Source organism: Mangifera indica, unplaced genomic scaffold (genome assembly GCF_011075055.1).
Source record: "Mangifera indica cultivar Alphonso unplaced genomic scaffold, CATAS_Mindica_2.1 Un_0001, whole genome shotgun sequence".
Lineage (NCBI taxonomy): Eukaryota > Viridiplantae > Streptophyta > Magnoliopsida > Sapindales > Anacardiaceae > Mangifera > Mangifera indica.
The window spans coordinates 483,306-502,711 of NW_025401093.1; the positions used below are offsets into that span (position 1 = coordinate 483,306).

Consider the following 19,406-nt stretch of genomic DNA (forward strand, 5'->3'; position numbering starts at 1 on the left):
ATGAAGCAACTTGTGATGGTTGTTGCAATTATTGATTGTTTGAGTTTAGCGGAATTTTATGTCAACATACAATTATGGTGTTGAATTATAGGCAAATTTCTTATGTATCAAAAAAATACATTTTAAGGAGGTGAAAGAAAAATATAAATAAATGTCATACCAAAGTCAAAATAAATCATAACAGTTGGAGCACTGATTTTCAAGGACAACAATTTGATCAATTATCTAATCTATTTAGTACTGTAGCAGATTTGACATCAAACATAGGGATACAAATGATCAATGATATGAAGAGCAAATTAATGAAAGTGTTGTTAGAATTTGTGACAATCCAAACATATCAAGTACTTCCAAAGAGGGGAGTAGTAAAATTCTTACTCCATGAGCTATCCATAGCAAAAGCCGTCCTCTGTTAAAAAGAAAACAATTGAAGATTGATCAAATTATTTATAAAGTGAAAGAGAAGAAATTGTGAGCACAAGAAAATGATAAACAAGGTTGAAGGCAAATTTTTCATAGTTATCAATTGAGCATATATTATCGCAAGAAGATTTTTAGAATAATAATTTTCTAATTTATTTCTTTTATTTGTATTTCCGTTATGTGGTAGACGAGATTTTGGTGATGAGGTTGCTTCACTTTTTCGTGTTATGGCATTTAATTGTCAAATGATAGTAATACGCAGATTTGTGTTGCTTCACTTTTTTGTTTTAATAATCTTTTTCAGCATAACTCATAAATGCATAATTGTGCCAGAGATCCCATCTTCATAACACGTAAATGCAAAATTGTGCAAAATTACTTTACTGCTTCTTCATCTATCGTTATTGTGAGAATGTTGTATTATCTGGTGTAAACACTATTTTGTATGCTTCAAAAATACAACCAAGCTAGCACTCTTCAACCATACAAACAGATAAATGATAGTTGTATAACTGATTTCCAATTAAAACTACATGTCAACAATCTTCAAAAGAATTATGTAAATGGAAAAAATACTACCTAGAGAATAGTCGATAGTTTGAATAAAATTAAATAAATAAATATAATACTTGTCCAAACAAATCACTTGGCCATTTGTTGCCTTGATGATGGAAAGATGATTATTGTCTTCTAACCAGCCAAGATTCTTCCAGTCCCAAAAATTGAGGTATACCAAAATACCAAATTAGTTTCATCAAGTAGGTTGAGTAGCTGATTATCTTGCTTCAAAACTGATGCTTGCTTGAAAGATGAAATCATCTGAAAATGCATTTAGTATATGGGGATCTAAAGAACATACGAAAGAAAAGTTAATTATCCTCAAAGTTCCATGCTTTAGGAGTTCTTACCTTTCCACCTAATTCTTTCACCTCTTTCATGTCATGTTCGAGGAACCTAACATGGCTGATATCAAAGTAAAAAAAAAAAAAAAAACTACCAACTTGCATTAGTGCATTTACTATGTACTGGAGATAACCCAAAAATAAGAACAAGCACAAAGCATTGCATGAAAGTGATTACAGTTGTTCACGAGCACATACAAACAACATAGTACAATCCCTCTTTGTCAAAACTAATATCATTCCTTCCCATTCAGAAAATCAAATCATGGCTATCAAAGTGCAAGATGTAAAGACTTATCCCACAACTAGATCTATAAGAGTAAGGATTCAAAAAAAAAAAAAAAAGGAACAAAACCAATGATAAAATCTGGCATAGGAGATTCAAGCTGAGAAGAGTGGACCAAACAGATGTGCTTCAAGTACTGCTACGTCAGAGAAACAATTTTTCATTCTATAGCAACATAGTTCTTCGATAAATTTCATTCTTCACTCTCATCAAATTCTTTCTGCTAAAACATTTCCACCCATCAATCAGACAGATTGTGAAGTAGTGATATTAGATCAACCAATTTTTCTCATGCAAAAACTAATCTGATCATGCTTCAAAAACAAAATAATAACCTTCAAACAAACCAAGGGACCAATAATGATACTCATATGAAGTGTTTCCCCATAAAAAAAAAAAATCCTTCAATAAAACACGAAGGAATTCCAAGAAGAATTCACATATATCAGCCCACTATTTAAATTCAATTTCAAAATTGTATCTTTCTCTCCTTTTTGTCCGTGAAGCTCTCAAAGCATGAAGGAACTTAAAAATTAAATCTTTGAATTACGTAATTGCTTTTAACTATCATAGAAAAATTAGGGAAATAAAACAGAGAAAGAGAAGAACTTAAGTTGAAATAAAAGAAAAAAATAACCCAAAAAAACTCTATCTCTTCCATAATTTTCCTAAGTCCATCTCTGCTCCTTTGTCTCCATATTTCCACTTTGCTTCATTTTAATTAAATTTTTTCTTCTCCACACTTCTCCAATCCTAATGCAAAACAAAAACTCAAAGATTTGTTAACCAAAATCAAATATCAATAGAGATAAATTTTAGCGACGGCGAAAGAACGTACTAGGAAGAGAATCAAGAAATTTGACCAGTGTCTAACCAACATCGGCGAGAATATGAATATCCAGTTGCGGCCTTGATCGAAATTTGTATTAACGAGACTCTTTCTTATGGATTGTGATTTAGGGTTTGACATTATGGTTTCTGTTTTTGGGTAAAATAATTGGGGATGACTTATAAATTATTATGTTTTTTTTTTTAATTTTGGTGCAGAGTAATGATGTGGCACATTAAGTGGATCTACCACATAAATTTCCATCTCAGTCGGTACAAATTTCTATACCAAGTGGTCGGCTCACGTAGCATTGTCGTATTTTATTTTAATCAGTATTATCTGTGTAATTTTATATATAAAAAAATAGGAAAATTATATTAAATAGTCAAAATTAAGGAGGTCTAAACGAAATTATTCAAAACAATCAGGTTTAAGCAAAAATACCTCATTTTTGTGAAATGACCAAATTGTCCCTATATATAAACAAATAAATTTTTTTATTTCCCACGGTTTTATTGTGCAAATTCAAAGAATTTTTCTACTTCCACGGTTATCCCATAGTCATCCCACGGGTGAAGAGATTTTCAACAATTTTTGTGTTTTTCGACGATCGAAAATGACAAAGAAGGTTAGTACATCTTCCCTACTATTGTTTGAATGAAGATATTGTTCATATTATTGAGATTTGAGGGAGATTTTGCAATTTGAAACTTTAGGATTTCGATTTTGAACAATGCTTAAAATATTTTAATTCTTGGTTGTTTTCATTGAATTTCTTGAGGGTTTTGTGTTATAACCTATATAGATTTGATTTATGTTGAAATTGGAGGTCGAAAAGATGAATTTTGGTGGGAAAATGGGTTTGAAGAGATCGACACTCTGACTGTGGGAACAGTGGATACCATTTCAGCATGTAGACTCTTTTTTGGCCATATTACATTAGCACCAAGACGATCACCATTCGACTGTTTCACAACGTTGGACGATTGTCCACTCATTCTTCGTAGGACATGTTGAGATGGCTTGGAAGAGTTGGCAGACGACACCGGATGGGGAGTTTCAGTTTTCGGGGCTCTTCACAAGGATAGTTGAGGCAACTTATACTCGAGGTTGTTTTACAAACTGTGGGGGATGGTCGATAAGGTATAGTATAATAGTGTTTTCATTACCTTTTACGTTGAATTAGTTTATAATTAACTTTAATTTGTCACTGTTTATAGGTTTACATTCCTATAAACTTCGACTGCACACATTGGGTGGTCGGAGTTATAGATTTTCGTGAGTGGTCAATTACGGTGTACGACTTAGAGATGTCATACTCAGGGAATATGGATTCTCTCGAACAGCGGATGCAACTGTACACAACATTCATACCTGCATTATTAGAGGCGATAAGTTTTTGGATAGCTTCTGGATAGACTCCAAGACATGATCCCCTCATGTTACATCGAGCGACGAATGTTCCTCAGTAGGGAGAGGGTTTCGGTGACTGTGGCATGTATATGTTACATTTTTTTGAGTGTTTGACATTGTCATGGAGCGTCGATTTTTCGCGAGAGTCGTCTACCTCTATGCGTCGATGTTTAGCGTTGCAGTTGTATTTCCACTGTATTTTTAGATTACGGGTGTATATTTAGTTCACTCATTGTTTATTTATCGTTCTTTAGATGTTCTTATGTATATATTTATTATTTATACGTATGTGTATGATGTACTTTATCTATTATTATATATGAATATGTATTTGATTTCATTTTTTAAATAATCTTGTCACAAAAATAATTATATGAGATTTGAGTGATGTTATTAGCAAATATGAGATGAAATAAAGAAATACTCGAATAGCGCATTCTAACAAATATGAAATGAAGAAATTATTCACACTAAAGTTATTACATTACATGTGAATACAATTACACATTTGAAACCGCAAGACTCTTTCAATAGCTATATGAATCTCTCAAATGTTGTTCCATAAGGAATTTTAATCAATTGTTTGAATCCTCTAACATATTTTATTGTGTTGTTGTCATCTTGAATCCATTTTTCATAGTAATGAATCAATGCATAACTACCCATTTTGAATTATCACTCCTGCAATGATAAATTTTTGAAAAAAATTATTCATTTATAATAACAAATCTGTAATAACTATTTAAAACAGTTATTAATATCAAAATACCTCTCATATTTTTTTAATATTTTATTTAACCCTCTATAATTATTTAATATTTTATGTAACACCCTTGTATGTTATCTTGTATCAAAATGCATCTATTTATTCTTAACATTCCATTTAAAAAGTTTTTACAATGTTTAATATCAAAATACCCCATATATTTTTTTAATATTTCATTTAATCCCCTATAATTATCTAATATTTTTTTAACACCCTTGTATTATATCTTATATCGAAATACATTTATCTATTCTTAACATTTCATTAAAAACGTTCTTATAATGTTTACTATCAAAATACCTCATATATTTTGTTAATATTTTATTTAACCTCCTATATTTATCTAACATTTTATTTAACAACCTTGTATGTTATTTTGTATTAAAATGTATCTATTATTCTTAACATTTCATTAAAAATGTTCTTACAATGTTTAATATCAAAATATCCCCCATATTTTTATAACATTTATTTAGCTCCTGTAATTACCTAACATTGCATTTAACACTCTTGTATATTGTCTCATATCAAAATACATTTATCTATTCCTAAAATTTCATTTATAATGCTCTTACAATGTTTAATATCAAAATACCCCTCATATTTTTATTACTTTCCATTTGACCCCTCATAATTATCTAACACTTCATTTAACACCGTTGTATATTTTCTTGTATCAAAATATATCTATCTATTCTTAACATGTTATTTAAATCTTTTATATATTGTATAATTTCAAAATACCCTATATTTTTCTAACATTTTTTAAACCCATATATTATTATCTAATATTCAAATATCCCCTTTACATGACATACAAACTAGATTTAACAAATAAAATTAAGTTTTGAGTTAAAATTCATATAAATATCTTTTTTTCACGAATTGATTTTTATCAATTCGAATTCAGAAATACGAATTTCTTCCGTTCGAACGAACCCGTACTAATTGATATTGAATAAAAATGAAAGTGAGAGTGAGTATTTGAGTGATATGAGAAGTGTGTGTAATAAGAGTAAGTGTGAGTGTTTATATAGATGTGGTAAAGGGTAATTTTGGTATTTTTGCTTAGGAATAGGAAAATTAGGCAATTTTACTTAATGAAGGGGTAAAAAGGGCATTTAATATAATTTCTCTAAAAAATAATATATCATTATATAATTAAATAATTAAAAATTAACAATAAAATAATATTTAATCATATAATAATATATTATTTTTTTATATAAAAATTATATTTATAATTTTATAATTTTATTATATCTTTCATCACATAATATTTTTTTATTTTTTTAAAAGAGTAAAATAAATAACAATAAAGAGTGTTTTCAAATTTGAATTTATCTTATTTTATAGTAAAGTTATTTTACAGGGGTTCACATCAGTAGAAGATGTTTATATTTAATTGTAATTATATTGATTAATGGGCATTGATCTACTGAGTGTATGTTTTCACTTTGTTCGTAGATGTGCTTTAACTAAGCGTATTAAAAGATAATAAAATTATGTGTATTCAAATTTTGTGTATTTATTTAAATATTTAGATAATATATTATTATAGAATTACATAATTTTAAATTAAGATTAAAATAATATTTAATCATATTATAATAAATTATTTAGTTATATAATTAAATTTTTAAAATTGGATACATATCGTTATCCATACGAAAAATAAATGTATAAACAAGTTAAGTAGACGTGATTGATAAAATATTATTAGAATGATGCAAAATGTGTAATTAATATATATTATCATATTAAAATTTAAATAATAGAAAGAAAAAATGAATACAATTTTTAAAACTATTCAAAATTTTTTTTGTTTCTCTATCGTTTGTCATGGGAATTTAATCTTAAAAAATTGAATGTGCAATCAATGGGAGTGAATTCTACCCTATTAATAAAATTATGTGTATATACTTTAAATATATAAATATATAAATATTTTTTGTTTTATTATTATGTGATTAAATGATTTTAAATTAAAGATAAAATAATACTTAATTATGTAATAACACATATAAGTGTATATCTATTTATATACTCAAAATTAATATGTATAATATTATTCTTAATCAACTTATTGATTGTTGTTGCTTTGTTTATAAATTCTACTATGACCACTATGATTTATTATTTTGGATTCTTATGGATCATAAAAATTCTCGTTTAACTTGTTTTTTGCACTAATTAATTATTTTTCAACAAGTACAACTTTAATAGTATCATAGTTCACATGTGCTATATTTGGTTAACATCAATGTTGTTAGGATTGAATCAAACATTAATACAATAAAAGAGACTAATTTGGTTTAATTGGTAATCAAATTGGTTGACTAATTGATTAGACTGATTAACTGTTTAAAAATAATATATAAAAAAACTTTATATAATTTATTATTAAATATATAACATAAAACATTTTGATATTAAAATAAACTTAATTTGATGTTATACGTTTTAAAATTTGATAGATGAGGTATTGAGTTCAATTAATAATGAATTTAAAAAAAAAAAATTATTTGTTATATTGATCTAATCAAACTTGGTTTTTTGTATAGTCTAGCTAAATAGTTCAATTGGTTTAATTTAATCCAAAGTGATTTGATTCTAAAAACTGTTTTCAAATGAATCAAAATTATTTTAGTTAGCGTGTCTTCGGTTTTCAATACCATGATTAACATTACTATTTCAAAAGTAAAGTGCACTATTAAAATTATTTTTTCTTTCAAAACAAATGTTATTGATATTTGCCTAAGTAAATGGGTAAGGTTTCGCAAACCACTTTTTTGACCGAAAAATCAATCTATTTTTTTTTAATTGAATTAGCTTCTATAGGATTTATACAACTTACAGAATGAAAGAAGAGAATAAAATTAAAAAGAAACAAAAAGAAACGAGGGAAAACAAGACAAATAAGTAAACAAAAATAAATTAGAAAAATCTCACTTTAAAAAGACAGGAAAAAAAATATTATATTATATTATATTTTTAATTTAAAATTATTTAATTATATGATGATAAATTATCTATTTACTTAATATGTACTTAAAAATATATACATAATTTTATTGAATTAAAAATTTACATAAATTTTACAGTCAAATTTTCAAGTTATAAAATCATGACCCAATAAACGAAAAATAAACCAATCATGTGCAATGCCAACAAAATTTACCTAAGAATTCGCAGGACTAAGGCCTGCAATTGCTCATCATTAGTTTCTTGCTGAAAATATGTTGATTTACTCCGTACCATATTTTAAAAAATTATATTAATTGTGTAAAAGATTAGAAAAAGGCTAAAAGACTATTTGAAACAATAATAGGATGTTATTTTAATAACAATAAAATTATATATATTTATAATTAATATTGATTTAGGTAGGATATCAATTGATATAATGAAATATTAGGGTTTTATTAAAAAAAAAACCGATTCATTGACTTTTATATCTATATAACCATCAAATTGTGGTCCAACGAAAGTATCCCATATATAAAACAAATTTTTAACTCAATTTCTCCCCTTTCCAAAAGTTTATGCCAATGTCTTCAATGCTCTTTTTGGCCAAAATCTGGTAAAAACCGAGCACATCTAGCGTTTTCTTTTTTTTCTCCGATGTCATTGTTCTCCTATGTCATTATTTGCCTTTGTCGTCGTTGTCATTCATTGTGGTTTCTTCATCATGGTTATACAAATTTGAAATACTTTTAACTCTGCAAATTGGAAAAAATGGTTACTTGTACTTGTTTCTTGACTACATTCTAAATATTTTATGATAAATTCTTATTATTCACTTATGGCTTGAAGGTTTTTTAACAAAATTTGAGTTTTAGGGTTTTCAACTTAAATTTGATGGATTTGATTGTTATTTTGGTGATTGAATTATAAATGTTTTAAAGATTTTTTAAATTTGGATTGTGCTTTTAATGAGGTTGAATCAAATTTTAGATAAATTGGGGAACATGTAACATATTCCCCTAATTTTTAAAAAACTTTAAAAGTATTATGCTAAAAGTTTTTTTGAGGGCATAACCACAAGCTTTATATTGTAATGGTGTTAACAATTATTCTTAAGCTAAAAGTCGTTGAGTATTTAGGTTTGAATTTGATGGACTTCATTATTATTTTGGTAATTGAGTTGTGAATGTGTTGGAGATTCATTGAGTTTGGATTGCATTTACCCTTTATCTACTCACTTTAGTAAATTGTATTTGGTTTTCTTAAAAATGATAATTTTACTCTTTCATTGAAATTACAAAACTTTTATTAACATTTACTATAAATATCAAAATAACAATGTATTTTTATCAATTTAAAAATTGATCACTTAAATTTCTAAAAAATTTAAAAACTTTAAATAATTTTAAAATATTGTATTTTGTTCAATTTTCTAGGGGTATAATTGTTATTTTTGGAACCATCGAAAAATATATAAAAAATTTGAAAACACTCATAATTTTTTGTTCAAAATTTAAAAAATACCCTAAAATTCTTTCAAAAATTATAATTTACCCCTAAATATATCTCATTTTGAAAAAAAGAAACTAGAATAGAAAAATCTATATAAATAAAATAACATTTTTATCTTTTCACTTAACAAAATTAGATATTGGTAAAAATCTGACTTTTTGTTAATTAATAACAGTAAATTTGTCGTTTCAACAAATGTTGGGTGAAAATCTTTTAGTCTATAATTTGGAGAAAAAATTTATTAAATAAATTAGAATGACCTATTAAGCGAATACTTAATCATCCAATTGAGATAACATGATAGTTGATTTTTGTAACAAGATGCAAAGAGATTCAGTGGAAAGAAACATATAAAATGAATGAGCAATTCCTCTTCAAGGGGTTGTGACAAATGATGAAAAAATATAGACCTGTAGAAAATTAACAAATTTATTGAAGCTTCACTTTAAACTAGTGATTATTCTAGCAATATATTTTTAATTTTTCAGTAACTATAAATATAAAGCTTTAAATTGAAAGTATGAATGAAAAAGAATACACTTCTATATTCAACAAAACAATTTCATGTGTACCCACTTTAAGTATACAAATAAGTATACATTTACGTGTGTTATTACATAATTGAGTACATATTTATGTGTATCATAATGACACACATAAGTGTGTATTGATTTAGAAAGACTATATAAAACATTAAGCTACAACAAACTAGTACAAATACAAAAATTAGCTAAATGTTTGTGTTAATGTTTTATTTTACCGAGTTTGAATATTAATAAGAGTTTCGGATCGATTTTCAGTCAAGAATTTGCACAAGAATCATATAATAAACCATACACAAATCAACACACTAATATTTACTTGGTTCGGGTTCAAAAGATTAGAACCCTACATCCAAGACAGAGGAATCCTCTAGCAAATCCACTAATTTGTAAGAAAAATAGTACAACTTACAGATTCAGAAGCCGATCTAGCATTACAGACACAAATGGAAATGAATCCAACCTTCCAACTCGAATCCTTCCTAAACCCGAGCACTACAGCGACCTTGTACACTGACTCAAGTGTTTAGACAACTAGATCTAAGCAAAAATAGTGGACTGATGCATTTCTTGTAAACCCTAGCAGAGAAGAATGAAAGAATCCAGAGAGAAAAATATTTCATCCAAAAGGCAACCTTTTTCATCTAAAAGAAAATAGCCCACGGAATGCCTTTTTCTCCTCTTTTCTCTAAAATCAACTAATGGTTATAAACCATTAGTTAAAACATTAAACCTAGCAAAGACAAAACTATCCCTGGACAATAACTATAGCCCAAACTTTGCTCAAACTTTGCTCCTTATTTACAAGACTGCCATTAGTTTATGTCACAGATTTACAAACCCCACCTTGACAAAACTAATATATCTAAGACTTCTCTGCAGACCACAACACATTTACATTGAACAAATTTTGAGCAAATTCAAGGCATCCTTAAACTTAATGACACAGGCTTTGTTAAGATGTCAGCTGGATTAACATCTGTTGATATTTTCTTCACATTAACTTTACCAACAACCAACACATCTCTGATGAAATGCAGCCTTACATCAATGTGTTTATTCCTCTCATGAAATGCAGAATTTTTGGACAAGTGAATAGCACTCTGTGAATCACTGAAGACTTCTGGAACATCAATATTCAGCCCCAATTCAGAAATAATTCCTTTCAGCCACAATGTTTCTTTAACTGCTTCAGTTAATGCTATATATTCAACCTCAGTTGTTGAAAGTGCCACAATGTGTTGCAAATTACACTTCCAGCTTACAACATTTCCACCAAAGGTGAAAACATAACCAGTGAGGGATCTCCTTTTATCAAGATCAGCTGCAAAATCTGAATCACAAAATCCTTTCACAGACAATAGGTTAGTAGCATCAGCAGTATAACATAAGCCATAATCAGATGTACCCTTCAAATACCTTAATAACCATTTTGTTGCATTCCAATGTTCTTTACCTGGATTACTCATAAATCTGCTAACAAGACTAATTGCATATGCTATATCAGGTCTAGTACCTATCATTGCATACATTAGACTTCCTACCACATTAGAATATGGTATATTCTTCATGAAATCAGATTCATCAGAAGACAAAAATCTAGCAGATTTTAATTTAAAATGAGCACCTATAGGAACATTCACACACTTTGCATTGATCATATGATATAGTTCAAGTACTTTTCTAATATAAACAGATTGAGATAAAGTCAAACATCTTTTCAATCTATTCCTACTTATATCCATACCTAGTATTCTCTTTGCAGGACCCAAGTCCTTCATTTCAAATTCAGAATTCAGCATACATTTCAAATCAAGTAAAACATTCATATCCTTAGAAGCTATAAGCATGTCATCCACATAAATCAACAAATATACAAAACTGCCATTTTCAATTTTCTTAAAATAAACACAGTGATCATAACTGCATCTAGAAAATCCAATTGAAAGAACAAAATCATCAAATCTTTTGTACCATTGTCTAGGTGACTGTTTAAGACCATACAAAGATTTATGAAGTAAACAAACCTTATTTTTATTAGCAGGTTTCACAAACCCTTTAGGCTGTTCCATGTATATTTGTTCTTCTAATTTTCCATGCAAAAAGATAGTAGTAACATCCATTTGTTCTAATTCTAAATCGAACAAAACAACATCAGATAACATTAGTCTAATAGATGTATGCTTTACCACAGGAGAGAATACCTCATTATAATCAACGCCTTCTCTTTGTGAGAAGCCTTTAGCAACAACTCTTGCTTTAAATCTTGCTTGTTCAACACCAGGTATACCGGGTTTTCTTTTGAAAACCCACTTACATCCAATTACCGTTTTAGCTTTGGGTCTATCTACAAGTGACCATGTGTGATTTTTCTGTAGAGAAGCCATCTAAGTCTCCATAGCTTTCATCCAATCATCCCTATATTTACTTTTACACACTTGCTTGAAATTAATAGGTTCATCCATTTCTATCACATCACCTATCTGTAATGCATATGAAATGAGATCTGCATGTGCATACCTAGAAGGTAATCTAATTTCCCTTCTAACCCTATCTCTAGCAAGCTGATAATTGGACAAATTAGGACTACTATCAGATTGAGAACTTTCTTCTTAACTTGGTAGTGGTGGTTGCTGATTCAAGTCTGAGATTTCATACTTTGAAGCACGAATTTGTCTGAGAACTTTCTTCTTGACTCAGTAGGGAGTCTTTGTCTTTAGATGATGTATTGGGTGCCTTAAAATCAAAAGATTTAGAAATTAAATTTGAAAGGAAGCCAATCAATGAAGGGCTTCAGGTTAGAGGAATGACTGAAAAGAGAAATAATCAGAAAAATAGGAAAACCTCTAGATCCAAATCTAAGACTAAGAAAACTTATTGGCAGTGTCATAAAGAGGGTCATTTTAAGAAGAATTGCTTAGAGAAAAAGAAATTGTATAATAATAATTACAATTATGAAAACCATGACACAGTAAATTTCCTAGAAGGGTATGAGAGTGCTGAGGTTCTTACATTAACAGAGAGAATGTTTGGTGAGGAATGGTTTATGGATTCAGGCTGCACTTTTCACATGACACCTAGGAAAGATTGGCTAACTGACATTAAATACTTGAATGGAGGTAAAGTATTAATGAGAAATGATGAGTCATGTGATGTTATTGCTGTTGGTAGTGTCAAATTTAAAATGCATGATGGTTCTATTAAAATTCTTGAAAATGTGAGGTTGGTGCCTAAACTAAGGAGAAATTTAATCTCTTTAGGTACTTTAGATTCAAATGGATATGCTTTTAAATCTGAAAATAGTGTTCTTAAGGTAATGAGAGGGTCCTTAGTGGTTATGAAAGGGAAATTGAATCAGGGGCTGTATATCTTGGAAGGTTCTGTTGTGTCAGATTCTATGAATTTAAATCTTAAATCTAATGAAACTATTTTGTGGCATAAAAGACTTGGACATATAAGTGTTGCTGGATTACATGAACTTTGTAAACAGAAATTGATTAATCTTGATAAGATCGGTAATTTAGATTTCTGTGAAAATTGTGTTCTGAGTAAGTCACATAAACTTAGATTTGCCCCTGTTACTCAAAGAACTAAGGATGTTTTAGAGTATATACACTTTGATTTGTGGGGATCTCCACAGATCCTCAATTCTTTGGCTAATTCTCATTACTTTATAACCTTTATTGATGATTACTCTAGAAGGGTATGGGTGTATTTTTTAAAACATAAGGATCAAGCCTTTGACTATTTTAAAGAATGGAAAACACTTGTTGAGAATCAAACTAACAAAAAAATAAAGGTTTTAAGAACAAATAATGGATTGGAATTTTGTAATAAACCTTTTTCATATTTTTGTAAAAAAACAGGAATACTTAGGTAGAGAACATGTACTGAAACACCTTCACAAAATGGGTTAGCTAAAAGAATGAATAGAACCATTATTAATAAAGCTAGGTGTATAATGGCAAATTCAGGTTTAAGTAAAAGATTTTGGGCAGAGGCAATTACCATTGCATGTTATTTGATTAATAGATCACCTTCATCTGCATTGAATTTTAAAACACCTATAAAACTTTGGAATAAAAAACCACCATCATTAAGCCATTTGAAACCCTTTGGATGTCTTGCATATGTTCATGTAAATCAGGGTAAATTAAATCCTAGGGCTTTAAAAGCTTTTTTTTTGGGTTATCATATAGGCACAAAAGGCTATAAATTGTGGTTGATTGATGATAAAAAATGTGCAATAAGTAGAGATGTAGTCTTTAATGAATCAAAATTTTATAAAGACTTGTTTGTTAGTACTCAGTTTGGACATGTTCAAATTGAGGTGGAGACACCACAGTCTAGTTTTCATAGGCAGTCTTAAGAGTCTAATGGTGGACCTGAATTGGGTTTGGATTCAATTTGTGCTTCAAAGTACAAAATCTCAGACTTGAATCAGTAACCACCACTATCGAGTCAAGAAAAAAGTCCTCAATCTGATAGTCGTCTTAATATGTCCAATTATCAGCTTACTAGAGATAGGGTTAGAAGGGAAATTAGATTGCCTTCTAGGTATGCACATGGAGATCTCATTTCATATGCATTACAGATAGGTGATGTGATAGAAATGGATGAACCTATTAATTCCCAGCAACTGTGTAAAAGTAAATATATGGATGATTGGATGAAAGCTATGGAGACTGAGATGACTTCTCTACAGAAAAATCACATATGGTCACTTGTAGATAGACCCAAGGGTACAAAGGTAATTAGATATAAATGGGTTTTCAAAAGAAAACTTGGTATACCGGGTGTTGAACAAGCAAGATTTAAAGCAAATGTTGTTGCTAAAGACTTTTTACAAAGAGAAGACATTGATTATAATAAGGTATTCTCTCCTGTGGTAAAACATACATCTATTAGACTAATGTTATTTGCTGTTGTTCTGTTTGATTTAGAATTAGAACAAATGGATGTTACTACTGCCTTTTTGCATGGAAAATTAGAAGAACAAATATACATGGAACAACCTAAAGGGTTTGTGAAACTTGGTTATAAAAATAAGGTTTGTTTATTTCATAAATCTTTGTATGGTCTTAAACAGTCACCTAGACAATGGTACAAAAGATTTGATAATTTTGTTCTTTCAATTAGATTTTCTAGATGCAGTTATGATCACTGTGTTTATTTTAAGAAAATTGAAAATGACAGTTTTGTATATTTGCTAATTTATGTGGATGACATGCTTATAGCTTCTAAGAATATGAATGCTTTACTTGATTTGAAATGTATGCTGAATTCTAAATTTGAAATGAAGGACTTGGGTCCTGCGAAGAGAATACTAGGTATGGATATAAGTAGGAATAGATTGAAATGATGTTTGACTTTATCTCAATCTACTTATATTAGAAAAGTACTTGAACTATATCATATGATCAATGCAAAGTGTGTGAATGTTCCTATGGGTGCTCATTTTAAATTAAAGTCTGTTGGATTATTGTGTTTTGACAAATCTGATTTCATGAAGAATATACCATATTCTAATGTGGTAAGAAGTCTAATGTATGCAATGATAGGTACTAGACCTGATATAACATATGCAATTAGTCTTGTTAGCAGATTTATGAGTAATCCAGGTAAAGAACATTGGAATACAACAAAATGGTTATTGAGGTATTTGAAGGGTACATTTGATTATGACTTATGTTATACTGCTGATGCTACTAACCTATTTTCTATGAAAGGATTTTGTGATTCAAATTTTACAGCTAATCTTAATAAAAAAAGATCCTTCACTGGTTATATTTTCACCTTTGGTGGAAATGTTGTAAGCTGGAAGTGTAATTTGTAACACATTGTGGACTTTCAACAACTGAGGTTGAATATATAGCATTAACTGAAGCAGTTAAAGAAGCATTATGGCTGAAGGGAACTATTTCTGAGTTGGGGTTGAATATTGATGTTCCAAAAGTCTTCAGTGATTCACAGAGTGCTATTCACTTGTCTAGAATTCTGCATTTCATGAGAGGATTAAACACATTGATGTAAGGCTGCATTTCGTCAAAGATGTGTTGGCTGCTGGTAAAGTTAATATGAAGAAAATATCAACAGATGTCAATCCAGCTGACATCTTAACAAAGTCTGTGCCATTGAGTAAGTTTAAGGATGCCCTGAATTTGCTCAAAATTTGTTTAGTGTAAATATGTTGTGGTCTGCAGAGGAGTCCTTAGATATATTAGTTTTTTGTCAAGGTGGAGTTTTGTGAATCAGTGACATAAAACTAATGGCAGTCTTGTAAATTAGGAGCAAAGTTTGAGCAAAGTTTGGGCTATGGTTATTGTCCAGGGGCAGTTTTGTCTTTGCTTGATTAAATTTTTTAACTAATGGTTATAAACCATTAGTTGGTTTTAAGAAAGAGAAGAGAGAAAGGTAATTACGTTGGCTGTTTCTTTTAGAAGAAAATGGGCTGCCTTTGGGTGTGAAATATTATTCTCTCTGGTTCCTCTATTCTTCTCTGCTAGGGTTTAAAGAAAATGCATGAATCCATTATATTTTCATAGATCTAGCTGTCTAAACACTTGAGTCAGTGTACAAGGTCGCTGTGGTGCTCGGGTTTAGGAAGGATTCAAGTCGGCAAGGTTGGATTTGTTTCCGTTTGTGTCTATAATGCTAGATTGGCTTTTGAATCTGTAAGTTGTACTATTTTTCTTACTTATAAGTGGATTTGCTAGAGGATTCCTCTGCCTTAGATGTAGGGTTCTAATCTTTTGAACCCGAACCAAGTAAATTTGGTGTGTTGATTTGTGTATGGTTTATTATATGATTCTTGTGCAATTCTTGATTGAACATCGATCCAAAACTCTGATTAATATTCAAACTCGGTAAAATAAAACATTAATATCTAGACTAACAGGAAAGAAACAATATACATAATATAATATAAAAGCCATATGAATCTATCACATATGTTAAATCTTGGAACCTTTTTAGGTCTCTTTGTTTTGATGCATAGAAAAAGAAGAGAAGCGAATGCAGAAAGTTCCTCATTTGGCTAAAACAGTATCGATTGTATTCATAATTCATAGATTTATTTTTAAAATAATTTGCTACATCCCAAAATAAACTAAGCTCAATATATAAGTTTTTTTCATTACCAATTATATTTGTTTCTCTTTTTTGACATTAATTAGGCAGGATGGGATCTGGTGGTCTTTCAACTGCAATAATAAAACAGAAAGATAATAACCATCTAGTTGCTGTTAAAAGAAAAACAAAAATATCAATTGAAATTGATTTAGAACTTGGCTCTGATATTTGATCTTGTGCAGAAATGCATTCGCAAGTTCCAATAAACCAATGCAAGGAAACTTGCAGTATGCAGGCACAAACTACCCATTTTTGATAGCCTTGTACAGAAATGATAATCAATACATACATTTTGTGTTCTATAAAAAAAAATTGTAACTTTTACAATATCACCAAATAGGATCATCATACACCAAAGATTCGTTAAATATAAGCAAATTCCAAAGCACACAAATTTCATAATTCAGATATTCATTCATGTAAACACAAAATTCATATTATGTTATAAATGCGAATAACCACAACAGGCAGAATGAAAAAGAATTTCCACCCTTCAAATCAATTTTCAAACGAGTAATGAAATAATTAAACTTTTCATCTACTTTCAAAACATCAATTCACAATGAAGAAAAGCAGAAGCAGAACAATAAAGATGGAACAAAAGGCCTCCCATCTCTGACCTCAACACAGGGAACTTGAGCCGCAATAATGCCTCACAAACGCGAAACAAAAGAGCCTTATTCTGGAGATCTCATTGAAGTTTGCTCTGTATCCTTTCCAGAACTCTGAATATTCTGAAGCACAACACAATGAAAGTGAACAAACGAAGTGCAGGGAAATGTCATTTTAAATTTTAAAGTGATGATCTATAGTTTGGTAAAGAGAAAAAAATGAGAAGATTTAAAAAAAAAAAAGCCTACGTTTCCATAATCATGACATTCTATGGTTCTACTAGTATATAAATCAAGGTTGCCTACAGTGACCTTCACACTAATATTAAATTCAATAATTTTTTTGTATTTTTTGTCTACAGAGTTATTGACTACTTCCTAGATAATGTTAATGCAAAGGAAAGTTAATGGTAAGATCATGAGGATGCATGGATTTATTCTCAAGAAACAATGATTAGAAGAAAATATAGTTTTTAAATTACATTTATCAAAGATTCAAGTATTAGGGGAATGAGAAAATTCAAAGATAAGTAACTATTAAATGAACATGTACCACTTTTTTCTGTGTAGAAATTGTATAGTAGCATTAAGGTCACCCTCCCAGCATCCAAACTCATCATTTGATTGCTGTTTTACTTTTCGTAAACCTGGAACAATTAAGACCCCTTTAGAGAAAGTCTTCATATTATGGCATTTGCAGACGATTAATTCTTCCAAGGCTGGAAATTTGAAGACGTAATTCCAGGAGCAGAAGCTTGTGAGATTTTTTAAATTTTCAAGTGACAGCAACTTTAATTTTTCAAAAACAATTTCCTCGCCTTTTGTTCCCCCTTGACTTGATACTACTTCTGTCATCATTTTACATTGTCTCAAATTCATTTGCTCGAGTCGCACCAGACTTTTGGCTGTTGAAGATGATATTAAGTTTATAAATCCATCACAATACCATACTTGTAGAGTTATGAGATTTTCCAAAGTTGCTGAAGATGGCGCTATACTAGTCAAACTGTGGCAAAAATTTACATATAACATTTCAAGATTTTGAAGAATTGAGTCTAGATGAGACTTTTCTTTCCACATGTACTTCAAATTGAAAAGCCCGCATAGCTCTAGTTCCACTATTTGTGGGGGCACACTTACATGCTTCTCATCTTTTTCACATGAGAATATCTCTTTATATGAACTCGATCGTAACAATAGTTTTTTGAGATTGTATCTCTGAAGAATTCCAATTGGGATGTTTGATGATTCATCTTTAATGATCTCAAGAATTTTCACTGTACAAAACTGATGTTCAGGAATCTGGTCTTGCCATGTAAGTGTGACGTCTTTTCCATTTAGTGTCAATTTCTCCGATTTAGATTTAACCTGATGATCGATTGAATAAATTATAAAAAGTGAATGTTTTTTTTTCAACATTTTTGGCACTACTTTTTTTAACAGGAAGTAAGGAGAAAAAAATTATGAATGTAGACAACAAATATGTTATCCCAACATCAATTATACTATTCAACTTTAATGTGTGTGCTGAAGAGTTAAGAATCCATAGGAAAATAAAAGAAAAGTAATTTTAAACTAAATGCATACCTCTTTTTCATGCAGTCGTTGTATAGTTGTATTTAGGTCACCCTCCCAAGCCTATTTGTCTATATCACACCATTCAACTTTTTGCAAACTTGGTGTGTTTAAATTTCCTACAGAGAAAGTCTTCATCTTAGGACATTCATCCACAATCAATTCTTTCAAAGATGGGAATTTGAACGCATAATTCCCAGAGCAAAAGCATGTGAGACTTTGTAAGTCTTAAAGTGACAACAACTTCAGTTTGCCAAAAACAATTTCATCTTCTGCTGCTACATCTGCCTTATTTGATACTATTTCTGCCATTATTCTGCAACTTTCAATTTTCATTTCTCTCAGTTGCACCAAAGTTTTTGCTATTGAAGGTGTGAGTAAGTTCATCAATCGATGACACCAACATACATTCAAAACTGCTAGATTCTCAAAAGATGATGAGGATGGCA

General features: G+C 29.5%; 1 long non-coding RNA gene across 1 annotated transcript; it reads right to left on the reverse strand.

Moving 5' to 3' along the window:
• Positions 1-927: 927 nt before the first annotated feature.
• Positions 928-2,638, reverse strand: LOC123205047. The gene is made up of 2 exons (XR_006499710.1): positions 1,332-2,638; positions 928-1,242 (listed from the first exon to the last, which is right to left on the reverse strand). It is a non-coding gene; the product is annotated as an uncharacterized LOC123205047 (long non-coding RNA).
• Between the last annotated feature and the right edge of the window lie 16,768 nt (positions 2,639-19,406).